The sequence below is a fragment of the Mobula birostris genome, chromosome 29, assembly GCF_030028105.1.
Source record: "Mobula birostris isolate sMobBir1 chromosome 29, sMobBir1.hap1, whole genome shotgun sequence".
Classification (NCBI taxonomy): domain Eukaryota; kingdom Metazoa; phylum Chordata; class Chondrichthyes; order Myliobatiformes; family Myliobatidae; genus Mobula; species Mobula birostris.
This window is the reverse complement of record NC_092398.1, coordinates 27,012,635-27,036,662: the sequence shown is the minus strand read 5'-3', so window position 1 is coordinate 27,036,662 and position 24,028 is coordinate 27,012,635. Positions and strand designations below refer to the sequence as shown.

At 48.1% G+C, this 24,028-nt stretch overlaps 1 protein-coding gene across 4 annotated transcripts in view; it reads left to right on the top strand.

Moving 5' to 3' along the window:
- Positions 1-24,028, top strand: part of LOC140189856 (GATA-binding factor 2-like) — a 56,185-nt gene that overhangs the window by 7,451 nt on the left and 24,706 nt on the right. The window contains exon 2 of one of the 4 annotated variants that reach the window (XM_072246178.1): positions 8,710-8,921. The exons of 2 other annotated variants lie outside the window; for them this stretch is intronic. The gene's annotated coding sequence lies outside the window, so the exon portion shown is untranslated. Of the gene's footprint in view, positions 1-8,709; positions 8,922-10,029; positions 11,648-24,028 lie in introns of those variants that run through there. One more of the 4 variants, XM_072246177.1, reaches the window with a different exon arrangement.

Sequence of the window (24,028 nt, the reverse complement as noted above, 5' to 3'; positions counted from 1 at the left end):
ACGAGAGTGAGTGGAAGAATAGAAAGTGAGGGAGGAGAGTGAGAGAGAGTGAGAGAGAGTGAGTGGAGGATGCGCAAAGTGAGGGAGGAGAGTGAGTGGAAGATGGGAAAGTGAGGGAGGAGAGTGAGTGGAAGATGGAGAAAGTGAGGAGGAGAGTGAGTGGAAGATGTGAAAGTGAGGGAGGAGAGTGAGTGGAAGATGGGAAAGTGAGAGAGGAAAGTGAGTGGAAGATGGGAAAGTGAGGGAGGAGAGTGAGTGGAAGATGGGAAAGTGAGGAGTAGAGTGAGGAAGATGGGAAAGTGAGGGAGGAGAGTGAGTGGAAGATGGAGAAAGTGAGGGAGGAGAGGAAGTGGAAGATGGGAAAGTGAGGAGGAGAGGGAGTAGAAGATGAAGTAAGTGAGAGAGGAGGGTGAGTGGAAGATGGGAAAGTGAGGAGGAGAGTGAGTGGAAGTTGTGGAAAGTGAGGAGGAGAGTGAGTGGAGGATGGGAAAGTGAGGGAGGAGAGTGAGTGGAAGATGGGAAAGTGAGGAGGAGAGTGAGTGGAAGATGGGAAAGTGAGGAGGAGAGGGAGTGGAATATGGGAAAGTGAGGAGGAGAGTGAGTGGAAGATGTGGAAAGTGAGGGAGGAGAGTGAGTGGAAGATGGGAAAGTGAGGGAGGAGAGTGAGTGGAAGATGGGAAAGTGAGGAGGAGAGTGAGTGGAAGATGTAGAAAGTGAGGGAGGAGAGTGAGTGGAAGATGAGGAAAGTGAGAGAGAGTGAGTGGAAGATGGGAAAGTGAGGGAGGAGAGTGAGTGGAAGATGGGAAAGTGAGGGAGGAGAGGGAGTGGAAGATGGGAAAGTGAGGAGTAGAGTGAGGAAGATGGGAAAGTGAGGGAGGAGAGTGAGTGGAAGATGAGGAAAGTGAGGAGGAGAGTGAGTGGAAGATGGGAAAGTGAGGGAGAAGAATGAGTGGAAGATGGGAAACTGAGGGAGGAGAGTGAGTGGAAGATGGGAAAGTGAGGGAGGAGAGTGAGTGGAAGATGGAAAAGTGAGGGAGGAGAGTGAGTGGAAGATGGAGAAAGTGAGGGAGGAGAGTGAATGGAAGATGGGAAGTGAGGGAGGAGAGTGAGTGGAAGATGGGAAAGTGAGGAGGAGAGTGAGTGGAAGATGGGAAAGTGAGGGAGGAGAGTGAGTGGAAGATGGAGAAAGTGAGGGACGAGAGTGAGTGGAAGAATAGAAAGTGAGGGAGGAGAGTGAGAGAGAGAGTGGAGGATGCAGAAAGTGAGGGAGGAGAGTGAGTGGAAGATGGGAAAGTGAGGGAGGAGAGTGAGTTTAAGATGGAGAAAGTGAGGAGGAGAGTGAGTGGAAGATGGGAAAGTGAGGTGGAGAGTGAGTGGAAGATGAGAAAGTGAGGGAGGAGAGTGAGTGGAAGATGGAGAAAGTGAGGGAGGTGTGTGAATGGAAGATGGGAATGTGAGGGAGGAGAGTGAGTGGAAGATGGGAAAGTGAGGGAGGAGAGTGAGTGGAAGATGGGAAAGTGAGGAGGAGAGTGAGTGGAAGATGGGAAAGTGAGGAGGAGAGTGAGTGGAATTTGGGGAAAGTGAGGGAGGAGAGTGAGTGGAAGATGGGAAAGTGAGGAGGAGAGGGAGTGGAAGATGGGGAAAGTGAGGGAGGAGAGTGAGTGGAAGATGCGAAAGTGAGGGAGGAGAGTGAGTGGAAGATGGGAAAGTAAGGGAGGAGAGTGAGTGGAAGATGTGAAAGTGAGGGAGGAGAGTGAGTGGAAGATGGGGAAAGTGAGGAGGAGAGTGAGTGGAAGATGTGAAAAGTGAGGGAGGAGAGGGAGTGGAAGATGGGGAAAGTGAGGGAGGAGAGTGAGTGGAAGATGGGAAAGTGAGGAGGAGAGTGAGTGGAAGTTGAGAAAGTGAGGGAGGAGAGTGAGTGGAAGATGGAGAAAGTGAGGGAGGAGAGTGAGGGGAACATGAGGAAAGTGAGAGAGAGTGAGTGGAGGATGCGGAAAGTGAGGGAGGAGAGTGAGTGGAAGATGTGGAAAGTGAGGGAGGAGAGTGAGTGGAAGATGGGAAAGTGAGGAGGAGAGTGAGTGGAAGATGGGGAAAGTGAGGGAGGAGAGTGAGTGGAAGATGGGAAAGTGAGGGAGGAGAGTGAGTGGAAGATGGGAAAGTGAGGAGGAGAGTGAGTGGAAGATGGGAAGTGAGGGAGGAGAGTGAGTGGAAGATGTGGAAAGTGAGGGAGGAGAGTGAGTGGAAGATGGGAAAGTGAGGGAGGAGAGTGAGTGGAAGATGGGAAAGTGAGGGAGGAGAGTGAGTGGAAGATGGAGAAAGTGAGGGCGGAGAGTGAGTGGAAGAATAGAAAGTGAGGGAGGAGAGTGAGGGGAAGATGAGGAAAGAGAGAGAGTGAGTGGAGGATGCGGAAAGTGAGGGAGGAGAGTAAGTGGAAGATGGGAAAGTGAGGGAGGAGAGTGAGTGGAAGATGGAGAAGTGAGGAGGAGAGTGAGTGGAAGATGGGAAAGTGAGGAGGAGAGTGAGTGGAAGATGGGAAAGTGAGGGAGGTGAGTGAGTGGAAGATGGGAAAGTGAGGGAGGAGAGTGAGTGGAAGATGGAGAAAGAGAGGGAGGAGAGTGAGTGGAAGTTGGGAAAGTGCGGGAGGAGAGTGAGTGGAAGATGGGAAAGTGAGGGAGGAGAGTGAGTGGAAGATGGGAAAGTGAGGGAGGAGAGTGAGTGGAAGATGGGAAAGTGAGGGAGGAGAGTGAGTGGAAGATGGGAAAGTGAGGGAGGAGAGTGAGTGGAAGATGGGATAGTGCGGGAGTAGAGTGAGTTGGAGAGTGAGGAAGATGGGAAAGTGAGGGGGAGAGTAGTACCAGACAAGGTACCTCAGAATAGAGGGCTGTTCTTTTGGAACAGCGATGAGGATTTTGTGGTGATTCTGTGGAATTCATTGCCACAGGTGGCTGTGGAGGCCAAGTCATTGAGTGTATTTAAAGAAAAGGGTGATAGTTGTTGATTAGTCAGGGCAGAAGGGGAGAAGGTAGGTGAGTGGTGTTGAGAGGGATAATAAGTCAGCCATGGTCAAATGACGGAGCAGACTAGATGGCCCAATTCTGCAGCTGTGTCTTCTGAATAGGGATAGGTGAGTCTCTAATTCGAGAGTGCAGGTTTACAGTGAGACGTAAAGTATGAGGGGCATGTGTTTCACATGGAGAGTGGTGGTTATTTGTTGAGGAATTGGGAGGTTCAGGAACAATTGGTACAGGTACTTGTTTATTGCTGTGACATGTACTGAGATGCGGTGAAAAATGTACCTTTCACATAGTTCAGACAGATCAGATCGTTGAGGTAGAACAAGGTAAAACGGTGGCAGTGCAGAATAAAGTGTAACACCTACAGGGAAAGTCCAGAGCAGGTAAACGATAAAGTACAAGATCATAACGAGGTAGGTTGTGAGGCCGAGAGTCCCATTTTATCATAAGGAGGTCTGTTTACGTGTCTGGTAACAGCCGGGTAGAAGCTGTTCTTGAACCTGAAGGCACGCACTTTCAGATTCGGTGGCAGATGGAAGAAGAGAGAATGTCTGGGGTGTGTAGGGCCGTCGATTATGCTGGCTGCTTTACCAAGACAGCAAGATGTGTAGTCAGAGAGGTGTATGAAATTTTGCTGGGGTGTAGATAGGGCCATTTTCCTCTGGGCAGTGTGTCTAATTCTAGAGGTCACGTGCTTAGAGTGAGAGATTGAGGAGAGATTTGTAGGTAGTTTTTTCCCCCTACATAGTGTTTAGTACGTTGGGCCAGACGGATTGAAAAGGCAGGGCGTTGGAACCAGAGGCGAGGGTCGAGCCAGTTCTGCTTGCTGCCCCACGTTTTCTCTGCTCTCCGTGGTGCTGAGGTGGAACTGTGTCCTGTTGTGGGCTTCGTGGCGGTTTGCCCCGCGGTGTGATGAGCTGAGGCTGAGGCTCCGGGTCTGCTCTGGCGTTCCAGGCTCCGGGTCTGTGGACTCACTTCAGTCCTGAATGCTGTTACTAGCTTTTACTGTTTGCACAATTTGTGTTTTTTTCTCTCTCTGTGCATTGGACATTGGTCAGTTTTTTAAAATTGGGGTCTTTCGGGTTTCTTGTTTTGTGGCTGCCTGTAAGGAGACAAATACCATGGTTGTATAATTTATACATTGATCATAAACGCACTTTGAGCTTTTGAACAATACAGGCCCTACGACCCACAATGTCGTGCTGACCTTTTAACCTACTCCAAAAGTAATCTAACCCTTCCCTCCTACATAAACCATAGCCCTCCCTTTTTCTTTCATCCATGTGTCTAAGAGTTTCTTAAAAGCTCCTATATCTCTGCCTCTATCAACACCTCTGGCAGGGCATTCTATGCTCCCCAGTCTCTGTATAATCACCTACCTCGGACATCTCCCCACTAGACATTCTTCCAATCACCTGAAAGGATGTCCACTGGTATTAGACATTGCCACCCTGGGAAAATGGCACTGACTGTCCACTATCTGTGCTTCTTGTACATCTCTTTCAAGTCTCCTGTCATTCTCCTTTGCTCCAGAGAGCCCTATGCTCATAAGATATGCTCACTATTTCAGGCTGCATCCTGGTAAATCTCCTCTGCATCCTCTCTAAAGCTTTCCCATCCTTCCTGTAATGAGAACATAACAATAGGAGCAGGAATTGGCCATCTGGCCTGTCGAGCCTGCTCTGCCATTCAATAATATCATGGCTGATTTGGCCATGGATTCGTCTCCACCTACCTGCCTTTGACCCATAATCCTTAATTCTCCTACTATGCAACAATTTGTCCAGCCTTGTCTTAAATATATTTACTGAGGTAGCCTCCACTGCTTCACTGGGCAGAGAATTCCACAGATTCACCACTCTCTGAGAAAAGCAGTTCCTCCTCATCTCCATCCTAAATCTACTCCCCTGGATCTTGAGGTTATGTTCCTAATTTTCGTCTCACCTACCAGTGGAAACAACTTCCCTGCCTCTATTTTATTTAGCTCGTTCATAATTTTATATGTTTTTGCAAGATCTTCTCTCATTCTTCTGAATTCCAGTGAAGGGAGGCGACCAGGACTGAACACAATGCTCCAAGAGTGGTTTGACCAGGGTTCTATAGAGCTGCAATGTTAACTCCCAGCTCTTGCGGGTGGTGAATATTTGGATCGAGCTGCTGGAAGAGGTGGTGGAGGCAGATATCAGAGAGATACTTGGACGGGGAACGTTCAAAAGATTACAGGCCTAATGTGTCCCAAGTTGTACTTGGGATGTTAGCACAGTTTTGGTCATCCTGTTAGAGGAAAGATGTTATTAAACTAGAAAGAGTGCAGGGAAGATTTACAAAGGTGGGGACCTGAGTTACACGGAGAGATTAAGACTTTTTCCATGGAAGTTGTCAATTGAGGGGTGACCTGATTGAAGCAGGTGGTCGTGGTAGAACACTGGCGGTTCCTTCGGAAGACCGGATTGAGGGGGCGTTGGAGCATAAGAAAGTCAAATACCAGAAGCTGGTAGAGCAGTGCCAGACACAGGTGTGGAGGGCACAGTGTGACCTATAGAGGTGGGGTGCAGGGGTGCATTTGCTCGCTGCTCGCTGTGTAGAACCTACTCTCTCTTTGGCAAAGAAACAAGCCATCAGGGCCATTGCAGAAGCCCGACTTCAAAGTAAATTTTATTATCAGAGTACATACAACCCTAAGATTCATTTCCCTGTGGGCATACTCAGCAAATGTATAAAATAGTAACTATAACAGGTTCAATGAAAGATTAACCAGAGTGCAGAAGACAGCAAACTGTGCAAATGCAAATATAAATAAATAGCAATAAATAACGAGAACATGAGATAATGAGATAAAGGGTCCTTAAAGTGTGATCATTGGTTGTGGGAACATCTCAATGACAGGGCAAGCGAGTGTAATTATCCCCTTTTGTTCAAGAGCCTGATGTTAGAGGGGTGGTAACTGTTGGTGTGAGTCCTGAGGCTCTTGTACCTTCTACCTGATGGCAGCAGCGAGACAAGAGCATGTCCTGGGTGGTGGGGATCTCTGATGATGGATGCTGCTTTCCTATGGCAGTGTTTTCTGTAGATATGCTCAGTGTTTGGGAGGGCTTCACCTGTGATGGACTGGGCTGAATCCACTGCCTTTTGTAGGATTTCCTGAAGAATGGCTGTATTTCATTTGTGCGCTTTATATCTGTGTTTTAATAGTCTATTGTCTGGTAATATTGTGTTAACATTACTTTGTGCTGTATGTGAAATTTGTACTGTGGTTTTCACCTTGGTCCCTGAAGAAGCTGTATAGGTGTGTACAGCTGAAAGACAATTAACCTGAACCTGAGCTGCCAGGAATTGTGGTTGAGATGGGCTCTCTAAAAGCTGTCTAGCTAAGTACACAGAGAGCAGAGTTCAGAGGCTATGGGCCAAACGCAGCCAGGTGGGGCTTGCTCGTGGGCCAACATAGTCGGCATGGACCAGTTGGGCCGAAGGGCCTTTCTTCCATGCTGTTTGTCTCTGTGTTCTGTGTGGATGAACGCTATGGTCAGCATGGGGAAGATGGGCTGAAGGAACTGTCTCTGTGCTGTGTGTTTATGTGACTCTGCTAAAGAAAGCCACTGGTTCCGTCTCCTCTGCTCTGGAGTTTAGAAGAGTGAGGGAAGATCTCACTGAAACCTACCAAATATTGAAAGGCCTGGAGAGAGTGGACGTTGGGAGAATGTCTCCTATTGTGGGGGAGTCCAGGAGCAGAGGACACAGCCTCAGAGTAGAAGGCTGTCCCGTCAGAACACAGATGAGGAGTAATTTCTTTCACTAGAAGGTGGTGAATCTGTGGAATTGATTGCAACAGTCGCTCCGGAGGCCAAGTCATTGGGTATATTTAAATAGGAGGTTGATAGGTTCCTGATTAGTCAGGGTGTCAAATTGGGGAGAAGGCAGGAGAATGAGGTTGAGAGGGATAATAAAATAGCCGTGATGGAATGGCCTAATTCTGCTCCTATGTCCTATAGTTAGAGTGCAGACTCATTAGTCTGGGGTTTAAGCAGAATGGGTTGGAGAAAAATGGGTCAATGATAGAATGGATTGAATGGGCTGAATGGCATGGTTCTGCTTCTATGTCTTTTGGTCCTATGTTCCTCACACATATTACCCCCCCCCCCCATTGAATCCTTCTCCTAGTCACCTAATGTAGAGTGGCCATTTCACCAGCAGGTCTTTGGAAGGTGGGAACTGAAGCACCCAGGGGAAACACAACTGGTCCCAGGGAGAGGGTGCAAACACCACACGGACAGTGTCAGGGACTGAGATTGAACCCAAGTCTCTGGAGCCATGAGGTAGCATCAATGCCCACTACCCTGCCATGCCATCCCTAGATCCTTGGTTTTTAAGAAGGTTTCAACAGAGGGTAGAGAGAGAGAGAGAAAGGGGGTGGAGGGAGATGCAGAGCTCAGAGAGGTGGCCCACGTGGCCATGACTCAGGGTGTTGTGACATACAGAAATGAGCAAGAGCTCAGAACTGGAGAGAGTCCCAGATCCTGGAGGAAGTGAGATAGGGCAGAGGTGGGGTGGGCCAAAGAATTCCTTAGGAAATGGCGCCCTCAGGACTTTGGAAACGGGGTAGGGCTGTTAGCGGGGGGTGATTCGGACGACAGTGAGCAGGAGAAGAGGGAGGGAGAGAGAGGAGAGAGTGAGTGAGGGAGAATGAGAGCGTGCATATGACAGTGAAAGAGAAAAAGAGAGTGAAAGAGAGAATGGGGAGGGAGAGGTAGAGATATAGGTACAGAGAATGAGAGAGAGGGAGAGGATGAAACAGGAGAGAATGAGAGTGATAGAGAGGTGGCAGAGACAGGGCAAGGGTTTTACTAGTCATACACAGCAAGTGCAAACTCAGGATGCCCACTTGCTCAGCCTCGTACCCCGCCTCACTATAGGGTTCAAGAGTCCTGCGTCCTGTCTTACCCCTGCATTCCAAGGAAACGTCAAGAGCTTTGGCCAGTGAGCCACAGGGCAAACAGGCGACAGACACAGTAACTTGAGGGCAGAGTACAGGGTTAATGGCAGCATTCTTAGCAGCATGGAGGAACAGAGGGATCTTGGGGTCCACGTTCATGGATCCCTCAAAGCTGCTGCTCGAGTTGATAGGGTGGTTAAGGAGGTGTATGGCGTGTAGGCCTTCACTGGTCTGGGGATTCAGTTCGAGAGTCGCAAGGTAATGTTGCAGCTCTATAAAGCCCTGGTTAGACCACACTTGGACTATTGTGTTCTGTTCTGGTCAACTCATCATAGGAAGGATGAGGAAGCCCTAGAGAGGGTGCAGAGGAGATCTTCCAGGATGCTAATCCCATGTCTTATGAGGATAGGTTAAGTGAGCTAGGGCTTTTCTCTTTGGAGCAATGGAGGCTAAGAGGTGACTTGATAAAGATTAACATAATGATAAGAGACATAGATTGTATGGCCAGCCAGCAAGATTTTCCCTAGGATGGAAATGGCTAATAATTACCTACTGCCCATTATGCCACTGGTGTTTAGGGCAGCAATGAGGGTCCTCCATCTCTGGTGGTGTTCAGGACTTCCTTCATCGTGTCAGTAGCTCCCTCTCAGCTTTCACTACCGTCAGTCATGTAAGTCCTAGGTGGAGACTCAGGAATACCGTCGCACCCAGATGTAGGAGGATTCTTCATTGCTGTTTCTGTAACAGTTTTGTTTGACTCGTCAGGGTTGTTGGCCCTGAGCTGAACCCCTGAACCTGGAGGACCAGTGGACCAGTCGTAGTCTGGCCTCTATCCATTGTCCTGTTTGGCGTGGGTGATCCTACCAAGAGCCAAAGCATAAAGCCCTGACTCCAGCCAACGGAGCTCTTCGGGTCATTGAGGATCCAGACCCTAGAACAAGGTTGTGGTCCCCTTGGAGGCTTATTGTAATTTTGAGGTGAGTGGAGTAAAGTACAGGGGGATGTTTTATTTTGCACAGAGAGTGGTGGGTGTGTGGAACATCCTGCCGGGGGTATTGGTAGAGGCAGGGACATCAGGGACATCTAAGAGACTCTTAGATAGGCATATGGATGATAGACAAATGGAGGGCTATGTAGGAGGGAAGGGTTATATAGATCTTCAGTTAGGTTAAAGGGTTGGCACAACATTATGGGCTGAAGGTCCTGTACTATGCTGTACTGTTCTATGTTTTGTGTTACCAGTCAGTGGGAGTGCTGCAGGAAGTGAGGCAACCTTTCAACATACAGTGCGTTCTTGGAGAACAACAGCCTGTTCACAGGCTTCGGGGAGGTGGCCAGACAGATAAATATCGATGTTGCCAGACCTGGCAAAGCTCACTTGCTTCTTGAGACAGTCCGTGTAGAGGGAACTTCTCTCTCTGTCTGACCCTGGGAGTGTGTGATGGGATGGGGTAGAGCAGGGGTTCCCAAGCTTTTTTAATACCATGAAGCCCCTTGTATAGTGGGAGCTCTGTGTCTAACCCCGGGACAGTGTAGAGGGAGGTTCACTCTGTGCCTGACCATGGGAGTGTGTGATCGGACGGTGTTGAGGGAGTTTCACTCTGTGCCTGACCACGGGACGGTGTGGAGGGAGCTTCACTCTGTGTCTGATGCCAGGGAGTGTGTGATCGGACGGTGTTGAGGGAGTTTCACTCTGTGCCTGACCACGGGACGGTGTGGAGGGAGCTTCACTCTGTGTCTGACCCCAGGAGTGTGTGATGGGACAGTGTTGAAGGAGTTTCACTCTGTGTCTGACCCTGGGAGTGTGTGACAAACCTTATAACCTCCCAAGATCTCCAATTCCCATCTCTCAGTCACCTCTTCATTTGGTTTAATCACCATGGGTGGCTGGTTCCTGATCACTGGAACTCTCTCCATTTTTCTGCACTTTTTAAACCTCATTCTTTTGACTAAGCTGTCCCAAATGGCTCTCAAATGTCCACTGCAGGAATACCCTAAGCATTTCTTTGTCTGAAAACCTGGTACGAGGTGAAAGCTATTGTGTACGTAATTGTATGAGTTTTCTCTGGTTTCGCTGGGGTTCAGGTGGTTCCGTTTCAGATGCTTGAAACTTATCCAGTGTTCTCCAGTAAGATGCTGAACTTCACCGCATGGGAGACTTCTCGTTTGCTGTATCTTTGCCACCAGAAGGGAAGTTGGCCCTGACTTCAGTCACTACCTCTCAGCCTGCTTGTTACCACTGTTCTGTGGGTGGAAGCTTATTGTGTGTGTGTGTGTGTGTGTGTGTGTGTCTGTCTGTCTGTTTTTATGTCTGAGTTTCTACATGTATGTCTGTGTGTGTGTGTAAGTACATATATATAACTGTGTGAGTGTCTGAGTGTGAGTTGTTTGGGTGTGTGTTAGTGTCTGTGTCTTTGCATGTGTGAGTTGTTTGTGTGTGTATGTGTGAAGTGGGTGTGTGTGTGTATGAGTGAGTTGTGTGTGTGTCTGCATGTATGAGTTGTTTGTGTGTGTGAGAGGTGTGTGTCTCTGTGTGTGCGAGTGTTTGTGTCTGTGTGAGTTGGGTGGGTGTGTTGATGAGTGAGAGTGTGTATGTGTGTTGGCTGCAGCACCCCCCTGTGGTTGGAGTTTAATCCAGGAAGTATGAGGTATTGCACTTTGGGAGGTCAAATATACAGACACTGTTCATGGCATTGGTGTACAGAGGGACTTTGGGATCCAGGTTCACAGCTCCCTGAAAGTGACTGTACAAGTAGACAGTGGTAAAGAAGTCATAGGGCACACTTGCCCTCATTGGTCAGGGTGCAGAGGTCATGTTAAACCTTTGTAAGCATCTGATTGGACCACACTTGGAGTATTGCGAGCCCTTCTCATTGCCCCATTAGAGAAAGGACGTGCAGGCTTTGGAGAGGGCAGAGAAGAATTAGGACTTTTGGTTCAGCGAGTCTGCTCCGCCATTCTGTCAATCCCACTCTCCTGCCTTTTCCCCATAACCTTTGACACCCTTACTAACCAAGAACCTATCAACCTCCGCTTTCAATATACCCATGAGTTGGCCTCCACAGCCATCTGTGGCAATGAATTCCGCAGATTCACCACTCTCTGGCTAAAGAAATTCCTCCTCATCTCTGTTTTAAAGAGAGGTCCTATTCTGAGGCTGTGCCCTCTGGTCCTAGACTCCCACACTATAGGAAACATTCCCTCCACGTCCATCCTATAGCCTTTCAATATTTGATAGATTTCAATGAGAACCACCTTCATTCTTCTAAACACTGAGTACAGGTCCAAAGCCATCAAATGCTCCTCGACAAATGTGCTGACGAAGGGTCTCGGCCCGAAACGTTGAATGTACCTCTTCCTGTAGATGCTGCCTGGCCTGCTGCGTTCACCAGCATTTTGTGTGTGTGTGTGTGTGTGTGTGTGTGTGTGTGTGTTTGTTGCTCGTATTAACCCATTCATTCCCGGGATCATTCTCGTGAACTTCCCCTGGACCCTCTCCAGTGCTGGCACAGTCACCAGGATGCTACCTGGATTAGAGGGTATGAGCTCTAAGGAGAGGTTGGACAGTCTTGATTGTTTTCTCTGGAATATCGGAGGCTGGGAGAGACCTGAAGTTCATAAAATAACAAGAAGCATCAATTCAGACAGTCCGAATCCTTTCCTCAAGCTGGAGCTGTTAAGTGCTAGAGGACACACGTAAAAGGTGAGAGGTTTTAAGTTTAAAGGAGATGTGCAGGGACAAGGTTCTTTTTACACAGAGAGCGATAGGTGTCTGGAACGGGCTGCCGGGGAGAGAGTGGAACAGATACAACAGTATCATTTAAAAAGCTGTTAGATAGACATGTATATTCAGGGAATGTAAGGACATGGATCATACAGGCGGTGGGTAGTGTAGCAGTTAGCATAATGCTATGATGCTGACGTATCAATGCAGTTACAAAGAAGGCACGACAGAGGCTATGTTTCATCAGGAGTTTGAGGAGGTTTGGTACGTCACCAAAGACACTCACAGCTTTCCACAGATGTACTGTGTGGAGAGCATTCTGACTGGCTGCATCACTGTCTGGTATTGGGAGGTTGCCGAACTGGACTGCACAGGCTCGAAGTAAGCTGCAGGGAGTTGTAAACTCAGTCAGCTCCATCATGGGCACCAGCCTCCATAGTATCCAGGACATCAGCATCACAAAAAGGCAGCATCCATCATTAAGGACTCCCATCACCCAGGACATGCCCTCTTCTCATTGCATCAGGGAGGAGGACACACACTCAACGATTCAGGAATCCTTCTTCCCCTCTGCCATTATACTTCTGAAAGGACATTGAACCCACGAACACTACCTCACTGCTTTTTTGCACTACTTATTTAATTTAACTATTATATATATTTTTTTTTCAGTTTGTGGTCTTTTGCACATTGGTTGTTTGCATGCCTCTGTGTAGTTTTTCATTGATTCTGTCGTATTTCTACTTCTACTGTGAATGCCCACAAGAAAATGAATCTCAGGGTTGTCTTGCGAGTCTTCACTCTCCAGGGCGCAGGCCTGGGCAAGGTTGTATGGAAGACCAGCAGTTGCCCATGCTGCAAGTCTCCCCTCTCCACGACACTGATGTTGTCCAAGGGAAGGGCATTAGGACCCATATCAGTGTCGTTGCAGAGCAATGTGTGATTAAGTGCCTTGCTCAAGAGCACAACACGTTACCTCAGCTGGGGCTCAAACTCACGACCTTCAGGTAGCTAATCCAATGCCTTAACCACTTGGCCACGTGCCCACAAGGAGTGACTTGTACATACCTTGATAATAAATTTACTTTGAACTTTGAACCAGATTCCCATCTGAGCCGGTCCCTTTTGCTCACGTTTGACTTGTATCTCTCTAAGTCAGGGGTTCCCAACCTGGGGGTCTGCGGTCCCCTCGGTTAATGGTAAGGCTCCATGGCATAAAGAAAAGGTTGGGAACCCCGGCTCTAGATCTTTTCCAATCCACGTACCTGCCCAAATACCTTTTAAATGTCGCTAATGAGATTTACCAGGATGCTGCCTGGATTAGAAAGCTTGCCGTATGAGGATAGGTTGAGTGAGCTAGAATGAAGGAGGATGAGAGGCGTAGAAGAAGGAGGAAGTACAAGATCCTGAAGACACACACTCAATATTTCAGGATCAGCTCCTTCCCCTCCAACATCAGACTTCTGAACAGTCCTACCTCACCTCATCATCTCTTGTTGCACTACTTTTTTTTTCTGGTTTTGTATCTTGTTGTAAATTGCATTAATTTTTGCATTGTAACGAATATGTCAGTGATATTACACCTGATTCTGATTCTAACGACAACGGTAAGAGATATAGAAAGAGTGGACAGGTTTTTTCCCACATCAGCAATGGCTAATAGGAGAGGACATACTTCTAAACTGACTGGAGGAAAGTTTAGAGGGGGTTGGTAGAGGTAGGGTTTTTACACAGAGAGTGGTAAGTGCATGGAATTCACTGCCAGGGGTGGTGGGAGAGGCAGGTATGTATGTTAAGGGGCACTTAAGACATTCTTGGATACGCACACCTCCAAGAGAAGTGGTTTGGAGGCTTGTATGCCTCAATGACACGGAGAGCTATGTTGGCTGGAGTCAGGGCTTCGTGCTTTGGCATCCATGCCAAACAGGTCAAAGAGTAGAGGCCAGACTAAGAGTGGTCCAGCTTCAGGGCTAACAACCCCGACTGGTCAAACAAAATTTATCTGGAAACAGCAAAGAGGAACATCTGGGTGCGACGGTATTCCTGAGTCTCCACCCGGGACTTGCATGACTGACGGCAGTGAAACCCGAGAGGGAGCTACTGACATGATGAAGGAAGCCCTGAACACCGCCAGAGACAGAGGTCCTTCATTGCTGCTCTAAACACCAGCGGCGTAATGGGCGGTGAGTAAGATAGGCACGTGGGTCAAAGAAAAGTGAAAGGTTATGAGCTGTAAACAACAGGAATTCTGCAGATGCTGGAAATTCAAGCAACACACATCAAAGTTGCTGGTGAACACAGCAGGCCAGGCAGCATCTCTAGGAAGCGGTGCAGTCGATGTTTTAGGCTGAGACCCTTCGTCAGGACTAACTGAAGGAAGAGTGAGTAAGGGATTTGAAAGTTGGAGGGGGAGGGGGAGATCCAAAATGATAGGAGAAGACAGGAGGGGGAGGGTTGGAGCCAAGAGCTGGACAGGTGATTGGCAAAAGGGATACGAGAGCATCATGGGACAGGAGGTCTGGGAAGAAAGACAAGTGGAGGGGTGGACCCAGAGGATGGGCAAGGGGTATATTCAGAGGGACAGAGGGAGAAAAAGGAGAGTGAGAGAAAGAACGTGTGCATAAAAATAAGTAACAGATGGGGTACGAGGGGGAGGTTATGAGCTGTGTAGTACAGAGAGAATAGATCAGGGGGTTGCACCCCGGGGCCCACAGACCCCTCATTTAATGGTAGGGGTCCATAGCATAAAAAAGGGTCCTGGGTTAGATTGAATTAGAAGGATCTGTACTTTCCTATCTTCCACCTGCTTCAACCACCTCCTCTGGCAGCTCAGTCCATATACAGACCATTCCTGGGGTGAAGAGGTTGCCCCTCAGGTTCCTATGAAATGTCTACCCTCTCACCTTAAACCTGTGCCCTCTAGTTCTTGATCCCTCAATCCCAGGGGAAAGAATTTTGTAGCCCTCTATAAGATCGCCTCTCAATCTCTGATGCACCATGGGAAATGCTCAAACTCAGAACTGGAATCAGATTTAATCTCACTGGCAATTGTCGTGAAATTTGCAGCACATTGTGAAACATAATAAAAACTGTAAATTACAATAAGATATAAATAACTATACATATCAGGCGCTCCTTCCCTCCAGGTCACGTTTGGGCAAGGTGTAGCACTTGCTCAGCCCCCTGATCAGGGGTCACATAAAGCCATGGGAGCAGGTGGTGGATGGTCGTATGAGTAGCTGGTGCATGTCACAAGTCCTGGTTGTGCGACCACTGACGCCAGGCAAACAATCTCTGAAGAGTATTGATAAAAGCTGGGGTCACTCGTCTTGTAACGAGACTGCCTGGAAGAAGGCGATGGCAAAGTACTTCTGTAGAAAAAATTGCCAAGAGCAGTTATGGTCATGGAAAGACTAAAACTTTGAGTGTGTGCCTTCAGGTCCCTGTACCTTGTCTTTGATGGTAGCAATGAGAAAAGGGCTTGTGCTGGGTGATGGGGGTCCTTAATGATAGATGCTGGCTTTTTGAGGCATTGCCTTTCGAAGATGTCCTCGATGCTGGGGAGGCTGGTGTCTTTGATGGAGCTAGCTGAATAGCAACCTTACGAGCACGATGACCAAAACAGAACACAATATTCCAAACACAGCCTCACCAACATCTTGGACATTGAGCAGTGTGTAAAATTATGAGAGGCATAAATAGAGGAGGTAGTGTACTTCTCCCATAGTTGCGGTGCTCAAAGCTTAGAGGGCATAGGTCTCAGATGAGAGGGAGAAGCCTTTAAGGGGACCTGAGGGATAATTTTTTCCCTGGTAGCAATGGAAGAAGCTGTCGGAGGAGGGGATGGAGGCAGGAGCAGTAACAGCGTATAGGAGGTATCTGGGAAGAAACTTTTAGCACATCGAACAAAGCTCAAAGTAAACCTATTATCAAAATACATATATGCTACCTTGAGATTGATTTTCCTGCGAGCATTCACAGCAGAACAAAGAAATGCAATAGAATCAGTGAAAAACTGCACACAAAGACGGACAAACAACCAATGTGCAAAAGACAAACTATGCATATGCAAGAGTGATAAAATAAATAAACACGTTATAAGTAAATAATACTGAGAACAAGAGTTTTAAAGAGTCCTTGAAAATGAATCCGTAAGTTGTGGAATCAAAGCTGAGGTGAGTGAAGTTATCTACGCTGGTCCAGGAGCCTGATGGTTGTGGGGTAATAACTGTTCCTGAACCTAGTGGTGTGGGACCTGAGGCTCCTGTACCTCCTCCCCAATTGAAGAGCGCATGGCCCGGATGGTGGGGTCCACGATGATGGATGCTGCTCACTTGTGGACGGTCTCAACGGTGGGATGGGCTTTGCCTGTGATTGGTACAGCACAGTACAGGCCCTTCGGCCCACAATGCTATGCTGACACTTTCACCTACTCTGAGATCAATGTAACCCTTCCCTCCCACGTAGCCTTCCATTTTCCTATCATCCTTGTACCTATCGGAGAGTTCCTCCGCTCTCTGTATAAAAAAAACCCTACCTCTGACATCCACCCTGTATCTTCCTCCAGTTACTTTAAAGTAATGTCCTCTTAAATTAGCCACTTCTACCCTGGGGAATGTCACTGGCTGTCCACTCTATCTATGCCTCTTATCATCTTGCGGGGTGGCGGGGTGGCGATACGTCCCTACCAAAGGAGGTGTAAGGCACTCCTTCCCTCCACTAGCCTGCAGGTCACCCTTGGGCAAGGTGTAGCACCTGCTTAGTCCCCCCTGCACCGATCAGGGTCACGTGAAGCCATAAATGCAGGCGGTGGATGGTCATATGAGCAGCCAGTGCAGATCACAAGTCCTGGTGATGTGATCACTGACGCCAGGCAGACAATCTCTGAAGAGTATTGATAATGATTGTGGGGGGGCAGTGTCACTTGTCTTGTGAAGACACTGCCCAGAAGAAGGCAATGGCAAACCACATCGGCAGAAAAATTTCCCAAGAACAATCATGGTCACGGAAAGACCATGATCGCCCACGTCGTACGACATAGCACCTCATGATGATGATGTCACCTCATCCTCCTTCACGCCAAAGAGAAAAGACTGAGCTCACTCAGCCTCTCCTCATAAGACATGCTCTCTAATCCAGGCAGCATCCTGGTAAATCTTCCCAGCAATGAGCAAGACAGAGAGGGAGATGGAATGAATGCACGATTATTAGAGATGGCCATGATGGCTATCATAGAAGCAGAGGGCCTAATGATCTGCTTCTACGGTGCACAACACCCTGATGTTCTACCCTCACTATCTCCAATTCCACCTCCGTCCCACCTGTACGTGTGAGAAATAAAGCAAATCCCTAAAAGGTTGCAACCCTAGTGTGTGGAAATAGGAGTCTATCAAAATCCCAACTGTGGCCACTCCAGTGTTTGGTACGTTGCACCCTAACATAAGACCATATGACACTGGAGCAGAATTAGGCCATTTGAGCCATGGAATCTGCTCTGTCATTCCATCATGGCTGATTTATTACCCCCCCCCCCAACCCCACTCTCCAGTCCTCTTTCCACAACCTCTGACACCCTGACTAATCAAGAACATACCAACCTCCGCTTTCAATATACCCAGCCTCCATAGCTGTCTGTGGCAATGAATTCCACAGATTGACCACCCTCTGACCAAAGAAATTCCTCCCCAGCTCTGTTCTAAAGTGATGTCCTATTCTGAAGCTGTGCCCTCTGGTCCTAGACTCCCCCACTACAGGAAACATCCTCTCCACAACCACTCTGTCTAGGCCTTTCAATATTCAGTAGGTTTCAATGCGATCAAATGCCCCCCCTCCCCATATACTTCTGAACTCTAGTGAATACAGACCCAGAGCTATCAATTGTTCCTCGGACATTAGCACTTTAATTCCAGGATCATTCTCATGAGCCTTCTCTGAACCTTCAATGCCTGCCAGCCCTGTCCTGGGGTTCTGTGGCAGTACAGAGAGAAAGGTTAGGGTAACATAGACACACTGCTGGAGTATCTCAGCAAGTCAGGATCCCCCACCCTCCTGTCCTCCTCCCTCCCCTTATCTGTATTCACCAACTCCTAGTCCTCTCCCCCCCAACTCCCCTACTGTTCTCATTCAGACTTCTGCCCCCTTTCCTCTCCAGTCCGAACAAAGGGTCTAAGCCCGACACATTGACTTCTGGTTTCCTCTGTATACGCTACCTGACCCACCAGTGTACTGTGCAGGGCACTGAGACTCTTCGACACCCCCACCTCCGCTAGTGAACGTGAGCATACAGTTTCTTCGCTATCTGATCTCCCTTCGCGTTGTCACCTTCAAGCCCAAACAAGAATTGCAAAATTGTCCACCATTCGGGGTACCTGGGGTAGTTCGCCTCTGTGCGGAGAGGACTGGCATGCAGTGAGACTGTGACAGGGAGTGTTGAAGAAGCAGGGAGTCTAGAGAAGGACTTAGATTAGGAGAATGGGCAAAGAAGTGGCAGATGGAATACAGAGTAGGGAAATGTATGGTCATGCACTTTGGTAGGAGGTATAAAAGCACAGACTATTTCCCAAACAGGGAGAGAATTTTTGAATTCAGACTGCAAAGGGACTTGGGAGACCTTGTGCTGGATTCGCTGAAGGTTATCTTGCAAGTGGTACAGAAGGCAAATGCGAGGTTAGCATTCATCTGGAGAAGACTAGAATATAAGAGCAAAGATCTGATGCTGAGGCTTTATAAGGCACTTGTAAAGCCTTATAAGTGTTATTTGGAGTTACTTATAACTTGGAGTGTTCTGAACAGCTTTCATCCCCTGATCTAAGAACATGTTGGCATTGGAGAGGGTTCACAGGAGGTTCAAGAAAATAATTCCAGGAAGTAATGAATTAACATGCGAGGAGTGTTTGATGGCTCTGTGCCTGTACTCACTGGAGTTTAGAAGAATGAGGAGGGATCTCATTGAAACCTACTGAATATTGGAAGGCCCAGATAGAGTGGATGTTTCCGATAGTGTGAGAGGCTAGGACCAGAGCACACAGCCTCACCCTGACGCGAGAGAGACCCCGTCCCGTCAATGTCCCCCAGCCCGAGAGCCAGCTCACAGGGCAGGTAACTTGGGTGCAAGAGCACGTGAGAGTTCCCCACCACGCAGGGCTGGCGTGCTGTGAGTACTGGGCTTCGTTCAGTCGGGAGGCGAGTCAGCGCCACCTGTCGCGGCCATGGTCCCCGGAGTGCCCCGGGCGAGGTTTCAGTCGGCTTCTGCTGATGACATCACCATGACTCAATTCGGATGTAGATGGGAGGATGGTGAAATATAGCTGCATCATGAATAAACAGGAACTCACCCTGTGTGGGCAGGACAACAACCCTTATCCTGTGTATCCTTGTTAAAGACCACCCTCCAATCTCTTCTCAGACAGGAGGTACAGAAACCTCAGGTCCCACGCCACCAGGTTTCTGGGTGCCACGGTGACATGGTGGTTAGCACAACGCAGTCACCATTCGGGGTGTACCGGAGTTCGGAGTTCAATCCAGGCGCTGTTCTGTACATCCTCCCTGTGGAATGCATGGGTTTCCTCAGGTGCTCTGGTTTCCTCCCACAGCCCAAAGACATACTGGGAAGGTTAATTGGTCATTGTATATTGTCCCATAATTAGGTTAGGGTCTGTCTGGTCTGTCGGGATGTCATGGCTCAAAGGACCAGAAGGCAATGCTCCTTCCAAGGTGTGCACGCGCACACGTCTTTTGCTACCAGCACACAAAGGAATTTAAACTCCGTACAAAAGGTTGTCATCCTCTGCCTCATTGGCATGTTAAGTGTGTTTCACAATCACATTTCCTTTTCCGGTTTTTGATGTGAACAGTGTTGACAATGTGGAGTTTGCGATGATTGGTCTGCAGATTTTAGAACTGCCTTATTTGTGCTGTTTTTATTGAAGAAATTATTCAGTGCGTACATGTTGTTGTCACTGGGCAAAAAATTGCTCAGCACAAGATTTTTGTGCACACTGGTCATTACAAGTTAGAGGGAACATTGTTGGAAGGGCCTGTTCTGTGCTGTATCACTAAATACATAAAGTGAATCTCAGGGTAGTACATGACGGATGTACTTTGACAATAAATTTACTTTGAACTTTCAACTTTATGTACAGTGATACTGACATTGGAAGGGCTGTCTACAGAGTCTGAGTGGGTTGCTGCAGTGCGTCTTGATGATGCACACTGCCGCTACTGTGCGTTGGTGGTGTAGTAAGTGAACAGTTGTGGAAGGGGTGGCATCAAGTGGCCTGCTTTGTCCTAGGTGCTGTCTTAGGAGTCATTGAAGCTGAACTTAGCCAGGAAAGTCGGGAGTGTTCCATCACATACCTGACTTGTAGGTGGGGGAAAAGGTGATGTGGCGGATGTGGAATGCATGGACCTATTCAGCCAGGAAAGTGGGGAGTGTTCCATCACACTCCTGACTTGTAGATGGGGGAAAAGGTGATGTGGCGGATGTGGAATGCATGGACCTATTCAGCCATGAAAGTGGGGAGTGTTCCATCACACTTCTGACTTGTAGATGGGGGAAAAGGTGATGTGGCGGATGTGGAATGCATGGACCTACTCAGCCAGGAAAGTGAGGAGTGTTCCATCACACTCCTGACTTGTAGATGGGGGAAAAGGTGATGTGGCGGATGTGAAGTGCATGGACTATCTCCACCCAGGCAAGTGGAGGGTGTTCCATCACACTCCTGATGTGAGCCTTGTATAAAGTGGATGGACTTTGGGAGTTAGGAAGTGAGTCACTTTCCTTAGGATCTCTCACCTCTGAGCTGCGCTTGTAACCATGGTATTTATGTGTTACTCGAGTTCAGCTCTGGGTTTCCAAGGACACTGACAGTAGGGGATTCATTACTGGTAATCCTACTGAAGGTCAGGAGCGGGGAGTTCACAAGATATTTCTCCTGTTGGACGACTTTGTTCAGTGGCATTTGTGTGGCACTTGTCACCAATCAGCCTGGTATTGTCCTGGTCTCCCTGCATCCAGTTGTGGTGTGCATCATTACCTGAGGGGGTCGAGCGTGGTGAATGAGGGGTCAGCATTGTGCATTTGCTAGTACACATCCCTTCTTCTGACCTTACCACTACCATTAAGTACAGGAGCACCAACCTCATGTCACAGCTGTACAAATTGTCGATGGGACTGGGGACTGCACTCTGAGCATACTGTGTGTAGTTCTGGTCACCCGTATTTGGGAAGGATGTCTTTGACCGAGAAAGAGAGTGGAAAAGCTTCACGAGATGTTACCAGGTCCGGCACCATTGAGCACACCTACACGAAATGTTGTCGCAGGAAAGCAGCATCCATCATCAGGGACCCCCACCACCAAAACCATTCTCTCCTCTCCCTGCTGCCATCGGGAAGGAGGTACAGGAGCCTCAGGACTCACACCACCAGGTTCAGGAACAGTTATTACCCCCCAACCAACAGGCTCCTGAGCCAGAGGGGATAACTTCACTCAACTTCGCTTCATCATTGAAATGCTCCCACAACTGAAGGGCTCACTCTTCATCTCATGTTCTCCACATTTATTGCTTATTTATTATTATTTCTTTCTTTTTGTATTTGCACAGTTTGTTGTCTTTTTAACGCCCAAGTCGGTTATGGATTTATTGAGTACGCCCGCAAGAAAATGAATCTCAGGGTTGTATATGGTGACATAGATGTACTCTGATAATAAATTTAGTTTGAACTTTGGAGGCCTTGAGTTACAAGAAGAGACAGGGTAAAGATGAAAGATTAACTTTATTTGAACACATCAAATAACACCAAACTATCAAAACACACAGTGAAACACGTCGTTTACATCAAGGTCCATGGATGGTGTTGGAGGCAGCCCACTAGTGTCGCCACGCTGGTGCCAACGTAACATGCCCTCAGTTTCCCAACCCTAACCTGTACGTCTTTGGAATGTGGGAGAAAACCAGAGCACCCGGAGGAAACCCACACAGTCACAGGGAGAACATAGAGACTTATACAAGACAGCAATCGAACCCTGATCACTGGCATTTTGGAGCATTACACTAACTGCTGTGCTGTCATACCGCCCCGTCCTGTTGCCCAAGACTGTTTCCCTGGAGCGCAGGAGATTGGGGTGACCTTACAAAGGCTTTATAAATCATGAGACACACAGACACACACTCATAGGCCACTTTGTTGTGGACCCCGGCGTGATCTTCTGCTGCTGTAGCCCATCCTCCTCAAGGTTTCACGTGCTGTGCGTTCAGACGTTCTTGTCCGCACACCACTGTTGTAACGTGTGGTTATTTGAGTTACTGTTGCCTTCCTGTCAGCTTGAACCAGTCTGGCCATTCTCCTCTGACCTCTCTCTTTAACATTTTCACCCACAAACCTCCTCTGACCTTTCTCTTTAACATTTTCACCCACAGACCTGGCACTCACTGGATATTTCTTGTTCTTTGCACCATTCTCTGTAACCTCTAGAGACTGCTGTGTGTGAATATCCCAGGAGACCAGCAGTTTCTCAGAGACTCAAACCACCCCATTTGGCACCAGCACTCAATTCCCAGTCAAAGTCACTCAGATCAAAGTCACTGGCCTTCATAACAAGAGGAATTGAGTATAAGAGCAAAGAGGTCCTTCTGCAGCTGTACAGGGCCCTGATGAGACCACACCTGGAGTACTGTGTGCAGTTTTGGTCTCCAAATTTGAGGAAGGACATTCTTGCTATTGAGGGAGTGCAGTGTTGGTTCACAAGGTTAATTCCCGGGATGACGGGACTGCCATATGTCGAAAGATTGGAGCAACTGGGCTTGTATACTCTGGAATTTAGAAGGCTGAGGCGGGATCTTATTGAAACATACAAGATTATTAAGGGATTGGACACGCTGGAGGCAGGAAGCATGTTCCCGGTGATGGGTGAGTCCAGAGCCAGAGGCCACAGTTTAAGAATTAGGGGTAGGCCATTTAGAACGGAGTTGAGGAAAAACTTTTTCACCCAGAAAGTGGTGGGTATATGGAATGCTCTGCCCCAGAAGGCTGTGGAGGCCAAGTCTCTGGATGCTTTCAAAAAAGAGACGGATAGAGCTCTTAAAGATAGTGGAATCAAAGGTTATGGGGATAAGGCAGGAACTGGATACTGATAGTGGATGATCAGCCATGATCACAGTGAATGGTGGTGCTGGATCGAAGGGCCAAATGGCCTACTCCTGCACCTATTGTCTATTGTCTATTGTCTAACACATTTCATTCCCATTCTGTTGTTTGGTCTGAACAACAACTGAACATCTTGACCGTGTCTGCATGCTGTTATGCATTGAGTTGCTGCCACATCATGGGCTGACTAGATATTTGCATTATTGAGCAGTACAGGTGTACCTAATGAAGTGGCCAAGGAGTGTGTATAAAGTAGCTGGTCATGGTCTTTTTCCTGGGGCAGGGGAGTCTGAAACTAGTGAGCAGAGGTTGATGATGAGGGGGGAGAAGTTTAAGCAGGATTGGAGCGGAAGGTCTCACCACAGAGATGGTGGTGGGTATATGAAACGGGTATGGGCGTGGTTGAAGTGGATACAATTACATTCAAAAGACATTTGGGCAGGTACATTGATAGGAAAGTTTTAGAGGGATATTGGCCGAGCGTGGGCATATAGGACAAGCTCAGATGGGAATCTGGGTCAGCATGGATCAGATGGACTGAAGGGCCTGTTTCCACGCTGTGTAACTCTATGGCTCCATGCCTTCAAGCTCTCGACTTCTTAATTGTTAGTCGTAGAAAAGTAGAGCACAGAAACAGGCCCTTCAGCCCATCTAGTCCATTCTGAATTATTCATACTGCCTCCTTCCATCAACCTGCAGTGGGACCATAACCCTACTATCCATGTACCTATTCAAACTTCTCTTAAATGTTGAAACTGAGCTCGCCTGCACCCCTTCCACACTCCACACTCTCACGACCCTCTGAGTGAAGAAGTCTCTCCCTTAAACTCTTCACCTTTCACCCTTAACCCATGACCTCTGGTTGTAGTCCCACCCAACCTCTGTGGAAAAGAGCCTTCACAAGAAAAATATAGATCATACATAATTCATAATTTATAGGACGGCGCAGTGGTTAGCAGAATACTTCCTGGGTTCAATTCCTGCTGCTGCCTGTAAGGAATTTGTATGTTCTCCCCGTGACTGTGTGGATTTCCTCCCACAGTCCAAAGGCATACCAGTTAGTAGATTAATTGGTCGCTGTAAATTGTCCCGTGATTAGGCTGGGGTTAAATTAGGGGTTGCTGGGCAACACAGTCTGAAAGGCTGGGAGAGCCTATTCTGCACTGTATCTCAATAAGTCAAATTTTTTTTTACCAAAAAAGGCACAAGTAAAA